Consider the following 6,563-nt stretch of genomic DNA (forward strand, 5'->3'; position numbering starts at 1 on the left):
CTTTGGAGGTCTTTAAGCAGAGGCTTGACAGGCATATGTCAGAAATGCTTTGATGGTGTTTTCTGCTCGGCAGGGGGTTGGACTGGATGGCCCTTGTGGTCTCTTCCAACTCTATGATTCTATGAATCTATGATTCTATATCCCACCTTCCCTCTCAGCACCTCAAGGTGCCACACGAAGCTCTCCCCCCATCCGATCCTCACAACAACCCTGCGAGGCAGGGTAGCACTCCCTTGGAAGGCAGCAGACTCTCCTCCGTGGCAAGGTTTTTAAACAGATCGGGAAGACGATTGGGTCGGATTCTTCAGCTGCTGTTCCTGCATTGCAAGGGGGTTGGACTTGATGACCCACGGGTGTCCCTTCCCGCTCTGCGATTCTATGATTTTTACGCAGCCATTCAAAGAAGCTGTGCAGGGCTTGGGTGAGCTGGGTTCAGAGCCTTGCACGCTCCGCCTCAGAGGTTTGGCAGAGCGAAGGGCGATGGAGAGCTCTATTTTGTAAAGTGCCTCCAGCCTCCTTGGCAGGCTTGTGAGTTGGGAAATTAAAAAGGGAGGGAGGGTGGGAGAGGGGGAAAGGAAACATGGAGTTGGGTGAGGTGCGGCCTGGGTGGGGGCATCATTTGCTTGCTTCCCTACTGGAATTTCCCTCCCCCTCCCTTTCAATTGCTATGAATTATGACTTCATAGGAATGCAAACACCATCGCCCCGAGATGGAACACCTGGGCTTTGCTTGCAGGAAAGTAATAATAAAAAAATGCTCCTGGGTGGCTCACACCTCGGGCCAACGTTTCTTGCGAGGCAGGGTTGCTTGAGCGATGAGCCTCGTGGCCGGACAGCCTGCTTTTGCCTATGATTTGTGTGTGTGAGTGTGTTGTACTTGAATAAGACCTTCGCTTATTCTGGCCCCAGATAGATCACGAGCGCATTTGCATCCGTACTTTTTGTTCAGGGTGCTGGGAAGTGTGGTTCTCTGCAGGTATGCACAACAGTTCCCAGGATTCTTTGGGGGAAAGGCAGTGCCAGGTCATCTATTCCACCCCCACCCACTGCCTTACGCAGCCATAGGCAAACTCGGCCCTCCAGATGTTTTGGGACTACAACTCCCATCACCCCTGGCTAACAGGACCAGTGGTCAGGGATGATGGGAGTTGTCCCAAAACATCTGGAAAGCCGAGTTTGCCTATGTCTGGCGTTATGCATAGCTCAGCTGCCTATTAGAGCAGGGGTGCAGACAATGCCATGGTTGCAGTTTCGATTCCTTTAAACGACAGCTGCGTATTCCTGCATTGCAGGCGGTTGGACCAAAAGATCCTCTGGGTCGCTTCCAACTCTACAATTCTTTCTTTTTTTTACTTTTATTATTCAATATGCACATACAACCAAACATATACTCACTTATTTTAGACAACTTGAATACAAACAAATGCAAATATTACAAAAATAAATACTACACTTATGTGACTTTCCTTCACCAGTGAACGTCATTTCTAAGTCCTTAATATTCTTATTTACATTTCAATCTTTATCTCTCATCCTTAATATTGTTATTTTACTAATATTTTGGTTTCTGAGTCAGCTTTACACATTTAGTCTAAACGTATTAGCATGTTGTTTTTAGAACAGTGTTTACTCATGTATTCTTCAAACCGTTTCCATTGTGACCTTAATTTCTGGTTTGTTTAATGATATCTTATTACTGCAGTTAATTTTGCCAATTCAATGAATTTAAAAAGTTTATTTAATCAATCTTCCTTTGTAGGTATATAGTTTCTTTTCCAGTTTTTGGCAAGTAGGAGCCTGGCTGCGGCAGTTGCGTATAGAAATAATGTGGTATGTCCTTTCCAATTATGCTCAAAAGAAACGCTTCAGGGGTTTTTTTCTAGGGGAATTTTGAGCATCTTTTTTAATTCTTCGTACACACAACTCCAATTTCTTTCCCACTTTTCTGCAGCCCCACCAACTCTACAATTCTATGATGGAGATTCTACGATGGACTAGGAAGCTGGGGAAGGTTGAAAAAAGAGCATTCAGCTCTGGGCCAGAGATGGAAAGAAGATAAAAGTCCCTAACAGAGAAGAATGGCAGATTATGTTGATGGATTATGCCAAAATTAGGAAGACCAAAATTCTAATAAGGAATGGGGGAAATTTATAATTTATCCTAAAAATCATTGTGAACAGTTAAAATCATTAGTAGGATTGGAATAACACTTGTAGTTTAAGTTACAGTTAGGTAAGCCATGTTGGTCTGACGTAGTCGAAACAAAATAAAAAATTTCTTTCCAGTAGCACCTTAGAGACCAACTAAATTTGTCATTGGTATGAGCTTTCGTGTATCTGAAGAAGTGTGCATGCACACGAAAGCTCATACCAACGACAAATTACAGTAGTTGGTCTCTAAGGTGCTGCTGGAAGGAATTTCTATATTTTGTTTCGACTTTTATCTCCCGCTTGGATTACTGCAATGCACTCTACGTGGGGCTACCTTTGAAGGTGACCCGGAAACTACAACTAATCCAGAATGCGGCAGCTAGACTGGTGACTGGGAGCGGCCGCCGAGACCACATAACACCGGTCTTGAAAGACCTACATTGGCTCCCAGTACGTTTCCGAGCACAATTCAAAGTGTTGGTGCTGACCTTGAAAGCCCTAAATGGCCTCGGTCCAGTATACCTGAAGGAGCGTCTCCACCCCCATTGTTCTGCCTGGACACTGAGGTCCAGCACCGAGGGCCTTCTGGCGGTTCCCTCGTTGCGAGAAGCCAAGTTACAGGGAACCAGGCAGAGGGCCTTCTCGGTAGTGGACCTGCCCTGTGGAACACCCTCCCATCAGAGGTCAGAGAGATAAACAACTATTTGACATTTAGAAAATACCTAAAGGCAGCCCTGTTTAGGGAAGTTTTTAATCTGTGATATTTGATGTATTTTAATGTTTGTTGGAAGCCGCCCAGAGTGGCAGGGGAAGCCAAGCCAGATGGGCAGGGTATAAATAATAAATTATTATTATTATTATTATTATTAAAGGTAAAGGGGCCCCTAACCATCAGGTCCAGTCGTGTCCGACTCTGGGGTTGCGGCACTCATCTCGCTCTATAGGCCGAGGGAGCTGGCGTTTGTCCGCAGACAGCTTCCAGGTCATGTGGCCAGCATGACAAAGCTGCTTCTGGCGAACCAGAGCAGCGCACGGAAACGCCATTTACCTTCCCGCCGGAGCGGTTCCTATTTATCTACTTGCACTTTGATGTGCTTTCGAACTGCTAGGTGGGCAGGAGCTGGGACCGAACAACGGGAGCTCACCCAGTTGCAGGGCTTCGAACCGCCGACCTTCTGATCAGCAAGCCCTGGACTCTGTGGTTTAACCCACAGCGCCACCTGGGTCCCTGGTATTATTAGTATTATTATTATTGTAGTTTAATTGTGAATCTTTGCTATAATGGAGAGGTAAAAGATGCAGGCGGCTGCTGCGGTTCACACGTCGTTTCAGAAAGTCCAAGTTAAACAGAATTAGATGCAAACCAAACAGAATTTCTCCCCATCCCTTAACACAGGCACCCCCAAACTGCGGCCCTCCAGATGTTTTGGCCTACAACTCTCATGATCCCTAGCTAACAGGACCAGTGGTCGGGGGAGATGGGAATTGTAGTCCAAAACATCTGGAGGGCCGAAGTTTGGGGATGCCTGCCTTAACACCTACTGATATTGCTTGACTCCAGTGCTCTTTCTCCCTTCCCAGCTCGACCCCAAATTTCAGACACTTCGTGTGCATGTCATGCTACCATGAATCCACTAGAGGGAACTGTTGACCCATTTTTTCCTCCTACAACGCACTTCAATGTTTCACCCACCAGATGGCAGTGTCTGTTCTTTCTCGTTCCCAAATATGAGGCTTGGCTTGAAAGCAGACATATCTGTCTGTCTCTGTATTCTCTAGATCATCTTCTTTGGCGATCACTCGTAGCCGAGTAAGTTTGTCTTCCATAAACATGGTTTTAACAATGAGTCTGTAAGTGACTCTGGAGGCCAGTTCTGGATCCACACATCCTTCCACAGTGAGGACATTGGTGTGGATTTGCCAAGCGTGCCTTTCTCTTAGCACGTTTCTCCCTTGCACCCTGAGTTCGAGTGTCTTCAAAGCCCATGACACCTTTGGTAAAGGCTGTTCTCCAACTGGAGTGCTCGCAGGCAAGTATTTCCCCATTTTTTAGATTTGCCTTGAGACGGTCTTTAAACCTCTTTTGTTGACCAGCATTACGCTTTCCATTTTTAAGTTTGGAATAGAGTAGTTGCTTTGGAAGACGATAATCAGGCATCCGCACAACATGACCAGTCCAGCGAAGTTGATGTTGAAGAATCATTGCTCCAACACTGGTGATCTTTGCTTCTTCCAGTTCACTGGTATTAGTTTGTCTGTCTGTCGTGTGTCTGTGTGTCTGTTGCTGTCTCTGTATTAGAGCATTGGCTATGGAAGGTGTTTAGCCACCCAAATGTTTTCTTTTTTCTTGCTCAGGCATTGAAAGGTAAAGCTAGTGTGAATATCATGGTGAGAAGTTTCAGATTAAGGCTGAACTCTTCCACTCACTTTCTCATTGAGTTCAGGTGAGACTTACTTCTGAGTAGACACATGCAAAATTACACCGGAAGACAAGCAGTCCAGGGTTGCATTAGGGATGGGAGTCGTTCAGCAAACCTTCCTGATTCGTGTTTCCCAAAGCAAGATGCGAGACAAAATGCAGCTCTTGAAATTCCCACCTCTCCAATTTTTGAGGCATTTGCCCAAGCATAAAATGCATATACCGCATATTCTGGCGTATAAGACGACTGGGCGTATAAGACGACCCCCAACCTTTGCAGTTAAAATATAGAGTTTGGGATACACTCGCCGTATAAGAAATATGACCCGGCGTATAAGACGACCCCCGACTTTTGAGAAGATTTTCCTGGGTTAAAAAGTAGTCTTATACGCAGCTTAGGGAAAAGGTGCAGCGAAGTCTCTCACTGTGGGGAGATTAGGGTGTGCATAAGTGCAAAATGGATATTGAAAAGGATCTGGACAGAGGAAAGCTTCTCTTAACATTCATGGACACCCATTGAAGTTGAGGCTGATGGGAATTGCGGTCCAACACAATATGGAGGGCACCAGCTGGGCAAAGCCTGCTCTGTTGTCTCTGGCTTGCTTTTTGCGTTTCTTGTAGGCCTGTTTATTTGTTAATTTTTGCTTTGATCTATTTGTGATGCACCGCTTTGAGGGCACAACATTGTTGCATAATGCCTCACCGTTCTATATGAGCTGATGGTATGTCCATTTCTTTTTTTAAGGAAAATCAGTGAGGAAGTCATAAATGTGAATAATTACCGGTAATGAAAGTTTTTCAGTGCCTCTGAGCATGCACAGAGTACATAGCTCCCACATCCTGCCCTCTAGCCCCATGTGCATCGGGATTAGGGGAGGGTAGACTAACTGCACTGTCTCCTGAATTCTGGCCTCCCTTCAGTCCTGAAACGAAGCCTTGCTACTGCTTTCTTTGCAACGAGTTCTGGAGTTCTGCTCAGTTAAAGAAATAATAAGGTGTAGCAAATGATTCAGTCCCCAACAGAAATAAGCCTGTATAGCCAATAATTCAGCCCCCAACTCGGCAGCCTCATCTCGCGCGCCACAAGCGACCCATAAATTTTCCCCAAACTACAATGAAGAGTTGTCATTTCTGCGCCTCTCCTCTTTCCGTGGCATTGAGTTTTATGGTCCCCATTCTGCTCCAAAACGCTCCGAATACAACGGACTCAAATGCCTTCTAGCATGCTCAAGCGCTTCCCAGAGCTTGTTTGATGAATGCCGGCTCAGGAAGATCCCGATTCGGGGCAATCAACCCGTTCCAGGCTGCTGGGCCCGCCTGGCGATCTGGGACTCATAACTGCTGTCAAACTCCTCTTTTCTGCCTGGTTGGGCTCCTTCTCAGCGAAGGCAGTAGGAAACATTTCCCCGCCTCTGCAAATGGTTTATTGGGGGGGGGTGGAGAGGCAGGCAGGGAGCAGTCCTGTCATAGTTCTGAAACGCCAGCACCTAATACAGTGGTTCTCAAAGTGGGTGGTACTGCCCCTCTTGGGGGGGGGCAAGGGATTCCTGGGGGGCACTAGGAGGCAGCAGGGGGAGCTGGAGGTGTGAAGGACTATCAGACTTTGGAAAACTGGCTCAACCCCATCAATTTTGCTGAATTCATTAAACTAAATAGTTTTAACTGGGTTTTGCACAAATGTGCAACGGAAAGGCGACCATAGCATTTTGCAACTGGGTCATTCCATAGCAAGTGATCCAACTGTTTTACCTCACGTCATCCAGTTTCATTAGTATTTTGTACACTTGTTGAATGATCAAAACTAAGTTTAAATCTAAAACATTAGCTTTTTATCTCGTCCCGTTTTTTAGTTTTGAAGGTTTGAAATTTCAAATAAAAAGACGATTTTGGCCTCGTCGGGCTACACAAACGCCTTAAAAGCTCAGCCCAGGATTGAGATATGTCAAAACTGAAAACAAACAATCTCTTCAGAATGCCATGGGCTTTAATATGAT

The sequence above is a fragment of the Zootoca vivipara genome, chromosome 3 (genome assembly GCF_963506605.1).
Source record: "Zootoca vivipara chromosome 3, rZooViv1.1, whole genome shotgun sequence".
NCBI lineage: Eukaryota > Metazoa > Chordata > Lepidosauria > Squamata > Lacertidae > Zootoca > Zootoca vivipara.